The sequence below is a fragment of the Mesoplodon bidens genome (genome assembly GCF_964165515.1).
Source record: "Mesoplodon bidens genome assembly, chromosome: 16".
Taxonomy (NCBI): Eukaryota; Metazoa; Chordata; class Mammalia; order Artiodactyla; family Ziphiidae; genus Mesoplodon; species Mesoplodon bidens.
The window spans coordinates 29,590,478-29,606,234 of record NC_138173.1 but is presented as its reverse complement, the minus strand read 5'-3'; the positions used below and the strand labels follow the sequence as shown (position 1 = coordinate 29,606,234).

General features: G+C 38.4%; 1 protein-coding gene across 1 annotated transcript in view; it reads right to left on the bottom strand.

The window, feature by feature from the left end:
• WWP1 (WW domain containing E3 ubiquitin protein ligase 1) overlaps positions 1 to 15,757 on the bottom strand; it is a 119,364-nt gene that overhangs the window by 90,939 nt on the left and 12,668 nt on the right. Inside the window, exon 2 of the mRNA XM_081258360.1 lies at positions 4,228 to 4,322. The gene's annotated coding sequence lies outside the window, so the exon portion shown is untranslated. The remainder of the gene's footprint in view (positions 1 to 4,227; positions 4,323 to 15,757) is intronic.

Sequence of the window (15,757 nt, the reverse complement as noted above, 5' to 3'; positions counted from 1 at the left end):
AAATTGAATAAATAAATAAATAAAAACAAAATGATTAACAAGCAGGATTTAATTAACAGAACCTTATACCCAGTTACTAGAAAATAAACTTTCTTCTAAGTATACATGAGACATATAGAAAAATAATACACACACTGGGAGATAATGAAAATGTCACTAAATTTCAAAGAATATGTATCATACTGTTCCCAGGCTCTGATCAAAATGCAATTAAGTTAAAAATCAATAATGAAAGATAAATTTTTAAAATACAAATAGAAAATAATAACACTTCTAAATATTTCATGAGTCATCAGAAACCCCATTGGAAATTTTTCTAAAAATACTAAAAACTAAATGATAAAAACAGCACATACAAACATTTTCGGAATACAGTAAAAGTTATACTTAGAGGCAAATCTATAGCCTTAATGACTTATACTAGGAAAAGAAGAAAGGCTGAAAATGAATGAGTTCATAGGCCAGTCTGTTAAGTTAGAAAGACAATCACGAGTAAATCCAAAGAATGTAGGAGATAATAAAGAACAGAAATTAATGAAGTAGAAAAAGGGTAACAGAAAGGATCAACAAAACCATAGTTCTTAGAAAACACTAAAACAAATAAATGCCTGGCAAGACTGAAGAAGCGTAAATAAAATGAAACAACATAAAGAGTCCCCCAAAAGACCAAGTATCTAAGGACATACTCAGGTAACAGATGTAGCAATGCAGATCTGTGGGAAAGGAGGGACAATTAAATGGTCCTGATATTATCAATATGCAAAGAATTAAACTGGATCTCTACCTCATATCATATACAAAATCAATTCAAGATGGACTAGTGATATTATATGAAAGGCAAACTTTAAAACTTTAAGAAAGTACAGCAGAAAACTGTTGTTTTGTGTCCTCCCAGAAGGAAAGATTTCTTAAACAAGCATACTAACCAAAGAAGAAAAGAATGAATATTTTAACTATGTGGAAACTGAGAACTTCTGTTTACCATAAAACATCATAAAAAAAAATTAAAAGACAAGCCAGAAACTGGAGATATTTACAAAACTTAAAACTGATTAAAGATTATTATTTAAACTATTTAAGAACCTCAAAAAAACACAAAAAACAAAAACACAGGAAGCAAATGGGCAAAAAAACCTGAACAGAAATTTTATACACAAGGAAACTTGTTTGGCCAATAAGTATTTTAAAAGATATAGAATCTCATTATTCATCAGAGAAATACTAGTTAAGACCACATGAGATGTTATTTTCAAACTCACTAGAATGGTAATAACTAGGAGTTCTGACAGTATCAAATAACGGCAAAAAAAAAAAAATTGAGCAGTGGTGGCTCTTACAAACTGCTACTAGGTGTTTAAATTGGTAAAGTCCTGCTGGTAGGTGTTAAATTTGGTAAAATTGTTGGAAAACAATTTGGCATTATTATGTAAAGTTGAACATTTGCATGTCCTTCAATAAGCAATTCTAGTTACATACTATAAAAATTTTTGTACTTGCATGCCAAGTATAAGCATTCTTCATAACAACAACAACAACAAAAATGCTCAAATGTCCACTGGTAACAATGGTTAAAAGAATTAGGCTGGGCTTCCCTGGTGGCGCAGTGGTTGAGAGTCCACCTGCCGATGCAGGGGACACGGGTTGGTGCCCCGGTCCGGGAGTATCCAGTGTGCCGCAGAGCGGCTGGGCCCGTGAGCCATGGCCGCTGAGCCTGTGCGTCTGGGGCCTGTGCTCCGCAACAGGAGAGGCCAAAACAGTGAGAGGCCCGTGTACCACAAAAAAAAATAAAAGAATTAGGCTAACACACAATGGAACAGTAGTGAGAATGAATGAACTATAGCTGTAAGCAACAACATGAATGGATCTTAGAAACACAATAGTAAATGAAAAAAGACAAACAGGAGTTTCAGGTATTAACATCTTCCTCTCACTTAGTCCCACCTCCAAGATTTAACGTTCTACATTGAGCATCAAGAAATGCTTCCAACTCCTAATGACAAAGAAGAAAGAAATGAATTCTTCTGGCAGTTATCATGGCCTCATCTTTTGCTATGCATTTCTTTTGAAAATGCCACGATTCCATGATTGAAAAGAAATCCCGAAACATGGGGGCATTATGGATCCTGACTCTCAAAAGCTTATACTATCAATAAACAATGGAATGAAGCCCACTGAAGAACTGCTGAGGTCCAAAGGGCAAACAAATGACAAGCTGTGACTCCTCCAAGGAGTACACTATCAATCTAACTGAGACACTTCTGCCAAACTCAAGAAATTAGTGTGTGGAAATACACCTGCTACACTCTGAATAAGGAGCTTTCTTTCATATATGGTACAATATCCACACAGTACAAAAATAAGTCTCCATGATTATTTTCTTGTCATAAATTTGAATATGCATTCTGAGATTTTTCTATTATTCTTTTATGATGGTTAAATGTTTTCTTTGAAATGTATAAAGATTTATAAATTAGACATTTCTCTATAATAAAATACCATTTGTGCAAGCTTTAAAAAGACTCTAAACATAACATTAAACTCAAAACAAAGAACTATATTTGTGGTAATACTATTTTTAGAAAAGAGATTTAAAAAAAACAAATTCAAAATAGCAGTTACTTCAGGGGTTGGGGAAAGACAGGAATATGGGGTTACAGAGGTACTCACAGGTAGCTCCTTAACTGTGTAAGTACTGACCTAGTTCTAAGTCAAATGGTTGGTTCCCAAATGTTTGTTTCTATTATTAAATTCCATATGTTACATATAATCTGGAATTGGCATGTTCAAATTACAGAATTTTAAAAAATGTAAAGAACGCATGGAAGGCAAGGAAGTAGACACAGCAAAGTGTAGAGTTCTAATTCATCAAATGCGGTGGTGGTAAGGGAGTATGTCTGCAGCCTGAGAAGAAAAAGAAAGAAAAGCCAGAGCTTTCATACAGATGATGTGTAATTAGTCTTCCACGAAAAAGGCACTTCTTCCTCTGAACAGTAAATGACGGACCTAAGGATAAGGGAAGATAAGAATTCATTTGGAGGTAGATTAAAAGAAAATTGAGGGACTTTATTAGTGAATTAGACAGAAAGGTAATTGCTGAGGTTGAGAATAAGGTACATAAAAAAGAACTGTAAAGTTTAAAATGCCGTGCAGACTGGGAAAATGCCAACTAGGCAAAAGATTGTTCGCTCTAACAGCTTAAAACTTTTTCTGTACCCAGATTCTCACCTCCAAGCTACTTCTCACTTTGTCTTATATAAACCAACCCTCAGACTCAAGAGTGCATGCTTCCAGTCACCAATAACTGCAAATTTAAACCGCAAATGATAAAGATCCTTCAAAAATGGTGTTATTTTGCCTTAAGAGGGAAGATACACAGCAAACAGAATCATCTACTTCAACATGCAATTAGTTCTCACACTTCATTTAATAACAAAGACGTTATGGCACTTAAAATACATGTAATGTACTGGTATATACATTCTTTTTTAATGTGATAATTTTTTATTGAAGTACAGTTGATGTACAATATTATATGTTACAGGTGTACAGTATAGTGACTCATAATTTTTAAAGATTATACTCCATTTATAGTTATTATAAAATATTGGCTATATTCCCAGTTTGTACAAATATATCCTTGTAGCTTATTTTATACATAATAGTTTATACCTCTTAATCAATCCCCTACACCTACATTGCCCCTCCCCCTTCCCTCTCAACAACAGTAACCACTAGTTTTTTCTCTGTATCTGTGAGTCTGTTTCTTTTTTGTTATATTCACTAGTTTGTTGTTTTTTTTAATTCCACATATAAGTGATATCATACAGTATGTCTTTCTCTGTCTGACTTATTTCACTTAGCATATTACCCTCCAAGTCCATCCGTTGCTACAAATGGCAAAATTTCATTCTTTTTTATGGCTGCATAATATTCCACTGTATTTATATGCCATATCTTCTTAATCCACTCATCTGCTGATGGACACTTAGGTTGCTTCCATGTCTATATATTCCTTTATCTGAGCATTATAATAACACTATATGAGTAGGGAGGTATTATTTCCATCTTGTAGATGAGGAAACTGTGGCTCAGAAGTGTTAAAAATCTATAACCATATTTTTTATGGCAACGTATTTCTCAGTCTACATAGGTATAATTAACTGTCAGCATGTATGGAGTTTAACTCCTAAATATAGTCTTAGTTAAATAAAGTTGTTAATCACTTACTTTGTACCAGGAACTGTTCTAGATACTGGAGATAGAAAGATGAGTAAGACACGATTCCTTCTTTCAAGGAGCTCATAGTCTAGTGAGGAGACAACCTATAAACAAATAAACAGCTTTCAGTGTGACAGTTACTAAAATAGATGCAAAATGTCAACTAGTACATCTGAGGTACACAAGAGAAATGGATAATCCAACCTACAGGAATCAGGAAAAGGTTCACAGAGAAGGTAACCTTTGAATGAACTGTGTCTTAAAGTGTAATTCTTCAAGAAAGAATTATGGAAAGTATGGAGTGCTGGAGAACTGTTGGTAAGGTTGGTGCAAAGTGATGAGGCCAACAGGCAAACGGTAATCTAAACTGTACAGGATCCTATGGGATAGTTCATATGGTATCCAAAATATACCAAGCACAGTAGTTTAAAGCTTATCCTGAAGGTAACTGATAGACACTGATAGGTTTCCACAGCAAGAACTGCATTTTAGAAGAATAACTTTGGTAGCAAGAGGTCTAGATTTAAAATAATCAGTTTATCTGAACCAGAGCACTGGTAATGTGAAGGAAAAAGCTCAGCATATGTATAAGATCTCTGACAGATGATTAAGGGATAGCTGAGGCTTAGAAAGAAGGATTCTGAACAACCAAAATTTCGCACTTCACTATCTGGGTGGGTGATGGAGCCATAAGCCAGGATAGGGAACAGAAGTGAAGCAAATTGTAGGAGACAATATGGCTCAAAGTTTTCAAGAGCCAATTCTGCAGTTAGACTACTTGAATTTCATTTCCAATTCTGCCACTTAAACAGCTGTGTGACCAAGTGTGGCAAAAGAAAAAACAAAGTCTGAGTTTTAACAAACTTTGAAGTGAACTGGGTATTCATCCAAATGAATTTAGGTCATAACCTATGCCCAGAGGATATGGCCAGTTATACGTAAGCTGATTATGTCCAGCTCAACCCTTTAAAAATGCCACAAAGTTGAATATGGGTTCATTATTATTCAACTGCAAAGAACAGAGTAAGAGTCCTGAATGTAGATAATAAAATACATTTCCAGTCCTCCAAGGTTACAGACCTATCTACTCCTCACTTAGAAGGTACATCTTAATTGTCTGCTTACTTCATGATGTCATTCTTAAGTCAGAAGCAAAATTTAAAAAAAATATCAAAAGATCTGATCCATTTTGCATACTATGCATAGCATTAAAGATTGGAAAAGACAGAGAAATATCATCATATGTCTATCTGCCTGGATCAATTAATAAACATACTGACTGCCTTGTCTGTAAAGTGGGTATGGCAAGGACACAAAAATGGTACAAGACAAAAGCCCCCATTTCCATACGGGTACTCTAGTTTTAAAGATGATACTAATACACAGGTAACATCTCAGTAACAAGACAGGATGGTACATACCAGTTGCTAAAGAAGTTTAGTCCAATGAATGTGGAACTTGAAAGGTTAGAAAGCCTCCATTTAGGCAACAGCACAAAATTTAAAATTCAGTGAGTGTGGCAAAGATAAAGATAGATGAACAAAGCCTCCCTCTCCCTAAAATATCCAAGATTCAACAACTCTAAAGCAGAAAATAAGTATTTCATAAAATCATAAACTAGGGACTTCCCTGGTGGTCCAGTGGTTAAGAGTCCACCTTCCAATGCAGGGGACGTGGGTTTGATCCCTGGTCAGGGAACTAAGATCCCACCTGCTACGGGGCAACTAAGCCTCATGCCACAACTACTGAGCCCGCCCACTCTAGAGCCCGTGTGCCACAACTAGCGAGCCCCCACGCTCTGCAGCCCACGTGCCACAACTAGAGAGAAGCCCGCACACCGCAACAAAGAGCCTGCTCGCCATAATGAAGATCCCGTGTGCCTCAACTAAAACCCGACGCAGCCAAAAAAAAAAAACAAAAAAAAGTACCAAAAACTTGCCCCTTGAAAAAAAATTTTAAAAATAAACTATAAACTAGGGGATTTAATTTTAAACAGTACAAGAATATTACTTCTATATAGAGATCATTTATAAAAATATACTGTTGATCGTTTCAATGAATTTATAAAACAGGACAGTAAACAGCTCATCCTGATTTGCACAGGACCATCTAGGTTTTGAGTTCTGCTTCTTGGGAGCCTCTCATTTCTGGGCACGCTGAGATCTTTTACTAAGGGTAACCTTAGTAAACAATGTAATGGCTCTAACTGCACAGACAGCTTTTTGGAGGTATCTCAAGGATATTTTTCTAGTGGAATCCTGTTATAATAAAGCATAATTCTGTTAGATTTTACAATTTCTGTATGACCTAAATATTCAGAAAGGAAAAATCAATTTTATAGGGACTACTCATCATTAGGCCTCAATTTCACAACCCTGACTACATGTAGGGAGAAGGGAAGAGGAAGGAGCAAAATCTTTCTCAATACCCAATGCCTTTAAACCTCAGAATTGTTTACTTTTACCAAACTCTCCAAATAATCACCACTCTGGTATCCTACGGATTTGAAGACACTTCCAACTTTGTGCGTAGCCTCCAAACACTCAGTCCAACTGTTCTTCCTCACCTCATGCAGTCACCCTCACTCCAGTCTCCGCTTCTGTGCCAATACTGTATCTTGCACACTTCCATTCCACTGACTAGCAGGGATGACCCCACGCTGGACTTGCAGGCGCTACTCTGCTCGGCATCTCCGAGCAGTTATCTCCAGCACTGCACTCTCTCTTCAGATTCTGTCTGCCTTCAGTCCCCCCAGCTCTCCTCTGTCCTAGTAGCACCTAGTGGCAATACCATCCCTGGTTTACGTCTGCACAGCACTTCACAGTTCCAAATTTTCACATTCCCATCTCAAGGAAGTAGGCTAAGTACAACCATTTCAAATTTTAATACTGTAACATTAACATTATTTTTAATTCCTACTCTATCTCCCATGGGGCTTTTCTTACCAGGATCTCTCAACCACTGTGCCTTTTCCTCTATCTTCAAATAAACTTGGTGCTAAGGTCTCAATACATACTTTTAATTGTTTGGGATAGAAGCTAGGTGATTTCTTAAAAAGTTTACTTGTCCACACTGACCTCTCTGTATAAACTTCACTGATTAATCCTCTTAATACAAAACCTAAGAATTTTACCCTCCTGATAATTTACAAGTGCCACTGGGTGAAAAGGAATAACACTTTTAAACTGTGCCATTCCAGTGACTTGAAGAGCACTTGCATTACCTACCAGACAAAGGACAAATAAAGACAGGCATCCACAGGTGCTTTTTATCCTCCAACTATATAGTCTTGGGTGTTTATTTTCATGTAAAAATGCCTATCTAATCATAGGATCTAATAACCACAACTTCCTCTCCTCCATCTTTCTGTACTTTCAGTGAATTTCAAAGTTCCTTTTAGTGCACAATATATGCCAGTTTATGGGAAGAACACAGGAAGTACTTTTTATGAGGAAAATGTATTTATCTTCAAAATGCCAAATTTCCTAAGTCAGTATTAATATCCAACTCTTATTATTTATCCCCACCCAGTTTCAGATTTTCAACCAGAGGAGGTAAATAAATATATGAATTTTCCCCAAGCCTTTTGGTTCTGTTTTCAATCATCTTCCAATTTTTACCTCTACTTTTCCAGCAACACAAATCTAGGCTTCTTTGACTTTTCTTTTTCAGATGTATCTCATATCTCCCCTTTCGTAAGTTCATTCTCTTCCTAGTCTTTACCTATCTCACTTTCTTGTGTCCAATGAGTTTATAATCAATCGTATTATTTTATTTTTAAGTGTTACTCCTCTCAAACAATTACGTGGAAAGTCTGCTTTATAGTTAACTTGTCTCAAAATGTGCCTCTCAGTAATATATGTATCTGCTGCCACCTCAAGCTAATAAGCAAAAAAAATCTTACACTGAAATGCACCATACACATCACAATTTTAATTTTTTAAGCACTAAATCTTGATCCATCTATAGATTCCCCTTTAACCATTTCCAAACTATGTGACCAACTTGCTCTCAAAATTGTTCTGGGTAATCAATCTGCTCTTAAACTATCAGTTACATAATTAAAACAAATTTCTTTTCCTTTCTCAAATCTACAAACATTTGTATTGTTACTGCATGCCCCTTGCTGTACCAGTCAAAAGCCTTGCTGAATTTAACCTTATGCCTCCTCAAATATCATGGCACACACCCTTATACCCGCTGCCCATTAATTCCCTGCAATTCATTTCCTAGTTTATTTCCTGCAATTTATTTATTCACTAAAAATTCATGTCCAATAGCTGGTCAAACTACTTACTCAGTTCTCTTCCTCATTCTCGTTAATCCTAACCAAGGTAATTCTTGATCCTGGGTACTTTAAATTCTATCTACTTCTTTGCCTTAAAACAGCTTTCCGGGCCTCCCTGGTGGCGCAGTGGTTGAGAGTCCGCCTGCCGATGCAGGGGATACGGGTTCGTGCCCCGGTCTGGGAGGATCCCATATGCCGCGGAGCGGCTGGGCCCGTGAGCCATGGCCGCTGGGCCTGCGCGTCAGGAGCCTGTGCTCCGCAACGGGAGAGGCCACAACAGTGAGAGGCCCGCATACCGCAAAAATAAAAAAAAATAAATAAATAAAAAATAAAAATAAAAAAAAAACAGCTTTCCATCACAGTAAGGCTCCAGTCACAGCACAAAACACAATCAGAGCAACTTAACTTGCTCTGATTTTCCTATCAAGGTGTTTGCCCCCAATTAATAATAGTTACAATTACCTACCCAAAGCAAAACTAACAACCCACCCTTTCAAATAAAACGTGTTTCATGTGAACTTCAAGCCAGCAAAATTTACAAGGTCTTTTTGTCCATACAGAATGCAAATTCCTTCCCAGAAAAGCAATAAATAATTAATAATAGACTTTGGACAGAGGACTGGAGGCTAAGCTAGCAGTAACTACAACATACCAAAGTAAAGGCCAGTCCAGAGATCAAATATCAAAGATACTTCTATTCTGAGCCGACAGAAGTACTTGTTTTTGCTCTTTTCCAAGTCAGAGGTTGGCAAATTTAAAAAAATTACATTTACTGCAAAGTTAATATAAAACTCTCAACATCTAGTAATGCTAGAAATTACAAGAAACCCAAGTCAGATACTGTCAACAAGGTTTTCCTTATAGAAGATCTGCAGCCTGGCTGACAGGTGGGGTGGGGGTAGAAACAAATAATTGAAAAGAAGAAACTATCATGTGCCAGAGTCCAGTGTGAATCTAGATTTGAACTTCTGCTCCCACATTTACTAAGAGGCAGCATAACAGTGGTTGAGAGAGTAAATTCTGCGGCCAGACTGCCTGGGTTCAAATCCCAGTTCCACTACTGGCAAGCTCCTTTACCCCACAGTGCCTCAGGTTTTTTTTGTTTGTTTGTTGCTTTTTTTCTAATTTTATTTATTTTTTGGCTGTGTTGGGTCTTCATTGCCGTTCGTGGGCTTTCTCTAGTTGGGCGAGCGGGGGGTTACTCTTTGTTGCGGTGTGTGGGCTGCTCATTGCAGTGGCTTCTCTTGTTGCGGACCACGGGCTCTAGGCGCACGGGCTTCCGTAGTTGCAGCACGCAGGCTCAGGAGTTGTGGCGCACGCGCTTAGTTGTTCTGCGGCATGTGGGATCTTCCCGGACCAGGGCTCGAACCCGTGTCCCCTGCATTGGCAGGCGGATTCTTAAGCACTACACCACCAGGGCAGTCCCAGTGCCTCAGTTTTTATATCTATAAAATGACAAAGACAATAGTACCTACCTTACAGAGTTATTAAGAGAATTAAATGAGTTAATATTGACAAATCGCTAAGAAAACTCCCTGGCACACAAATATTCTCTCCCCACATTTATAGCCTCTTCTTTTGGGCCACCAAACAGACTTGGGGTTTGTGTACTATTAAAAAACAACAAGAAGACAAAACGAGCCATTAAAAAAAAAAAAGAAAGAAAGAAAAGAAAGAAAGGAAGGAAGGAAGAAAGAAAGAAAGAAAGAAACAAAGAAACAAAGAAAAGAAAAGGAAAGAGAAGCCAACCTTCTTTTTCACCTCCTACTCACTCCTCCACCCGTGCAATTTGGTTGCCGCCTCACCTCTCTACTGAAATTATCTCCCCTCCTCTTCCATGACCAAACGGTGGCCACCTCATACCCATTCTCTCGTGGACCTCTCTGCACCATCAGACAAGGATTCACTCAATAAACAGACTGGGCCTCCATGCACCCCCTATGAAATCCTGACTCAAGCCTCTAATCTTTCCAGTAAAAGTGAATCAATTTACCATGGGGCAAAAAAAGAGCTGATCAATAAACAAAGTAGATAACAGGTACTTCTTTTAACTCTTTTCCTGATTTAAGTCATTCAGCATATATATCTACTAGGCATGTTTTCAGGTAGTGTGTTAAACACTAGGAATACAAAAATGGTCTAAGATATGCTCTTTGCCCTCAGTGAGTCTATAATTTAGCAGTGGAAACAGACAAGGAAATCAGCAGCTTCAAGCTCACTTACAGGGCTATGCAGAGAATACTACCGTAGTGAAGAAAAGGAGCATCTAAATCAGATTTTGTGGGACAGGTGAAGAGGTGTCAGGAAAGGCTTCTGAGAGATGGTAACAGTTGACATGAGTTGTGGAGGACTCCTGCATAGGCACTGTAAACGTGAGAGGCAAGAAGCGCTATCGAGACCTTCTGTGCTCAGAGAAGTGAGACCACCAAGGTGGGCAGCAAAAACACAAGTCGTTCTGCTCAGGGAAGCATGTGGAGAGAGAGCTGCAAGAGATGAAAGCTTAAAGCGGAAGGAAGCTGCACCACGAGGAGCACTAAGAAAGCCACAGAGAGACAATGCACGTTCAGCAGGGAAGCACACACTTATATTTTGGAAGAACTGCTCTAACAGTGTTGTGAGGGTAGCCTGAAAGTGGGCTAGGCTGGAACTGGCCTGAAGATAGAGGAAGAAGCAGAGATATTAAGGACCAGAATCTATAACTGGTGGACTAGTCAGATGCAGGGATAAAAGCCAGGGAGAGTACTTCTCACCATCCCCAACACAACCCTCTTCTCCAAGCTTCACAAATGCTCATCTGAACTACAGGCACATGGTCTCCCTGCTCCCACCACCTCTCGAATCCTACTCCCACACCACATCCATCCTCTGCCAGCGGTCAGGGTGGGCTTTCCAAAACAGTACGCGTCACAAAAACTGTTTCACACCCAACGTTCTCTCCTTTTAACAACAATAAATCCAAACTCATACATGGCCCCATGTCACCGGCTGCCCCTACATTTCCTACCTCTCTCCTCCCCTCTTTTCTCTCTCACTGGCATTCTTGCCATCCCTAACCTGAATACCTTGTGCTGCTGAGAGACCTCTGTTTTCACTGCTCCATCTGACAGTCCCTTGGCTACCTTCTCAGCCTTAGGGCTCCACTAAAGTGTGATCCATTCAGAAAGAATCTCTAGTCAGCCCAGGCACAGCCAAGGCCTCACTCCTTCAACTCTACCACCTCACCCTATTGTATCATTCTCAATGATTTATGTTCAGTTATCTTATCGTCTTACTTCTGTCTCCAACCCCACGCTGACCTCCAAGGGCAGCGACTCCATCTTATTCATTCCCAGAAGCCAGGCTGAATGAAGCCTGGCCGAGGGAAGGCCCCCCAAAAGTATTACTGACTGACTGAAGCAGAGCTCAGAAAATAGATACTGGAGGTAAAGGTAAGCAGAGTTCAAAAGTGAACTGTAAGAGTGAACTGAAGCCACCTGCTGCGACAGGTGGTCTTTCATCCAGGCAAGGCCTATTGCATACAATCAGCAGGGAAGAGCAATTCTGAAAGGCTGAACAGTAGATGAGGACCATGCACAGGTTGAAGAAAACTTCAAGAAAGAATTTCAAGGAAAAGAAGAGTGGCTAGGCCCACCAAGCACCCCAGTAAGATCAGTAAAAACAGAAAAGTGTTTACTGGACTGTATGGGTGTTACCAGGCCTTTAGCAAGAACAATTTTTTTTTTTTTTTTTTTTTTTTTTTTGCGGTACGCGGGCCTCTCACTGTTGTGGCCTCTCCCGTTGCGGAGCACAGGGTCCGGACGCGCAGGCCCAGCGGCCATGGCTCACGGGCCCAGCCGCTCTGCGGCATGTGGGATCTTCCCGGACCGGGGCACGAACCCGCGTCCCCTGCATCGGCAGGCAGACTCTCAACCACTGCGCCACCAGGGAAGCCCAGCAAGAGCAATTTTAATGGAGTGGGAGGGGCCCAGAGGCCAGAGGCTTCAGAAGTAAATGAACAGCCAGAAACCTCTGTTCAGATGTATGATTGTATAGGAAAAGCGATATAGTCTTAAAGGGAGGTGTCCATAGGTTTGTTTTTGAAGACGGAAGAGACTTGAACATGCTTTCAGGCAGCAAGCAGCTGACGTCACAGAAAAGACAATGATTACTAAGACAAGATCTCTGAGAAGTCAGGATTGGTTGAGATTTAATGCAGAGGTACAGACACAGTTCTTACACTGACACTAGAAAGAGAAAAGAATGAGTGAAAGTGCAGATACCTCTGAAATTGTCTGGAAAGAAAGGTAAGGAGGTTTTACCTGCCAATTCCTTCGGTGAAGGAGGCATTGGGAATACAGTGGTCAATAAACATGGACCAAATTCCCTGTTTTAACAGGGATGTGGTAGGTAAGGAATTCAAGGCAGACAGAGCAGAGACTTGGACCCAGGTCAGTAGCAGCACCAATCCCCACAGATGTGTGATTTTTTTTCCAACTCATCTTTATAGTTCACGTTTAGAAGCAAAGATATGTTAGAGCTGTTTAGAACATAGGATCCAGAAGAGAAAAAGGCATACCCTAGTTACTATCAAACTACTTCTGGTTATTCAGATGCATTACGTACACACACACTCTCTGCCACCTTTGTTCATTAAAATTCAGCTAGAGAAAATAAAATAACTGGTATTCTCCAAAAAAGCTCTTTACCCAAAGCTCACTAATGACACATATTTCTAATCCACTACCAGTTTTCCTCAACCTGGCTGCATGTCAGAATTACCTGGGGACTCCACCAGGCGCCCCAAGTGATTCACACATACACATCTAGGCACCCATGACTTCCTACATGTTATTCCCACTGCTCATCTACCTAATTTCTAATCATCCCTAAAGATTCAGCTCAAGCAAACATAGTACTATAACCATGTTGTTTCTTTATCTCCCCCATTACACCAGAAATTTCTTTACTACTCATCTTTATAATTCCAGCCCCTAGCCCACTGCTCAGCCCTTACTATATACTTAGAAAATGTGTGTTAAATGAAGATTCACAATCAATAAAACATTTAACCTGTAGAAATGGTTAGAGTAGTTATGTTAAAAAAAAAGTATACCTATATAGCACAGAACTAAAACTTTAAAATATTATACAGAAAATCCTATACAGGTGGGATAAACCACCTATACCCTCTCCCATCTTTGCTCTGATAATTCTGAGTGCCAAGTCCATGTCCACCTTACCAATGTGATTTTATCTCCACAGCCCATAATAAAGGCTCAATACAAAAATGTCCAATACAAAAGTAAAGGATAAGTGTTACCTAAAATGTTCATTTGACTTATTAAATACTCAAATGTCCAACAGTATATATACAAGAGAAAAGCTCATTAAACTTGGACACTTTCTGTCCCTAACTAAATATTCAAAATAATTCAGAAGTCTTAAATTAATCCCCAAATTATACATCAGTTGGACTCTCAAAGTCCGGGGGAAAGACAGCTACTTAGAACACGGTACAGATTTTCCCAACAGAAATGTTATAAATGGTGGTGAGATACCAAGACCAAGACACAAAAGCCTACCAAACCCATTAAGAGTCAAACCACTTGTACTGTCCACAGAGGTGTTTCAGACCTTCCACAAATACATATTTGTGTGCATATGCAAAAATGAAAGCAAAATTTCAAAATGAACTGTTGACACTGAGAAAAAGTACCAAAAGCACTTTGCATGGTGCCTAATACATGGTAAATATGAGTATTTGCCATAAGTTATAGCTATTTTTTCCCAGAATCCCTGATTTCAAACTTCTGTGTTCATCAAAATAGCTTTATTTTTCTCACTGCATCCTAGACTATAAATTCCAAGCATGCAGGACAAATCCTGGCCATTGGCCATTGTATCCACCATGTCTCCCTCATAGCCTGGCACACAGGAGTGTTTAATACTATTTAGATGATTATATTTGGATACTTGTTGTCAGCGATTTGAATCTTAAAAACAACTAAGTAAACACAGGCTTAAAACCAAATAGCCTCATTTAGTTTTTAGGTGCTCTTTTAAATGAACTACAATACTTCTCAAATGGATTTTTTTTTCTTTTAAAACTACCATCAAGATGAAGGAAAAAAGTGTAAAAATTCATGTAGAAAATATTCCTCCAAGAGTCACCAGCTTGGAAAACACTGCTCTAGATAACAGTCTCACTAAATGGCTGAATGAGACAGGGCATCTAAACTTCTCTGGGCCTTGGTAATCCTATTGATTAAGAAATGGAGGACAGAACATATTGAGATTTTCTAGCTTAGAACTGCTTGACTATAAACACTGCATATTTCATGAAAACATGAGAGTAACAACCATCCACAATCTTTGCATCAACCTAACTCACAACTGTGTCCAGTTTTGTACCATTATTTTCCTCCAATACAGATTTGTTTTTTACAAAGTTGAAATCCTAGTGTACAAATAATTTTATTTTCTAACTCCCGCCTCCCATTTACAGTAAGAACTGCTGAATACAAATTTGATTGAGCCCTTGGCCAACATCTGAGAACAATTTTATTTACGCTTGTAGTTTTTACAACATACCTTTGGCAACAATTTTCTAGAAGGCCACAAGATGGTGATGTTGCTCCATAAAATGCACCTTTTAAAAATATAATCGAATAACTTACACCAACTTTCCAAAAAGTGAAATTAATAGTTTTCCTCCACTTCAAGTAAAGGATATAAAAAAATGCTTGTACTCTATTTACTAGAAAACATTAATGAGGAAGAAAATATATTCATCAAATTTAACAGCAACTATTCTAATTTTCAAGCTAAACAGTTATGGTCCTTAAAAACAAAACAAAACACAGGACTCTGGCACTATCACTGTGTCTTTTATCACAGGAATCTTCCCTTCCCTCTCTGCTCCATCCCCTTCCTTCCTCAGGTCATAAAAAAAAAAAAAATTACATTTTCACGTATTCATTGACTAACTTTTTCATAATTATTCTTAATTTAGAGAGATAATTCCTATTTCCCTGTTTTAAAAGAATTGATACAAAATGTATTTCCATCAACAAAAGTAAACTATACCAAAATGAGAATGAAATCATTTCTTTTCTAATTTGCTATAATTTCTCAATTTCTTATAATATACAATATTATGTTTATAATGGCAAATTACCAAAGCTTTTCATGCAGAAAATGTTTGCAGTTGGTCATATTCCCCATACCTTAGCAAGTATCAGTAGAAGGCAGGTTTCCCATTCCTGTGGTGCT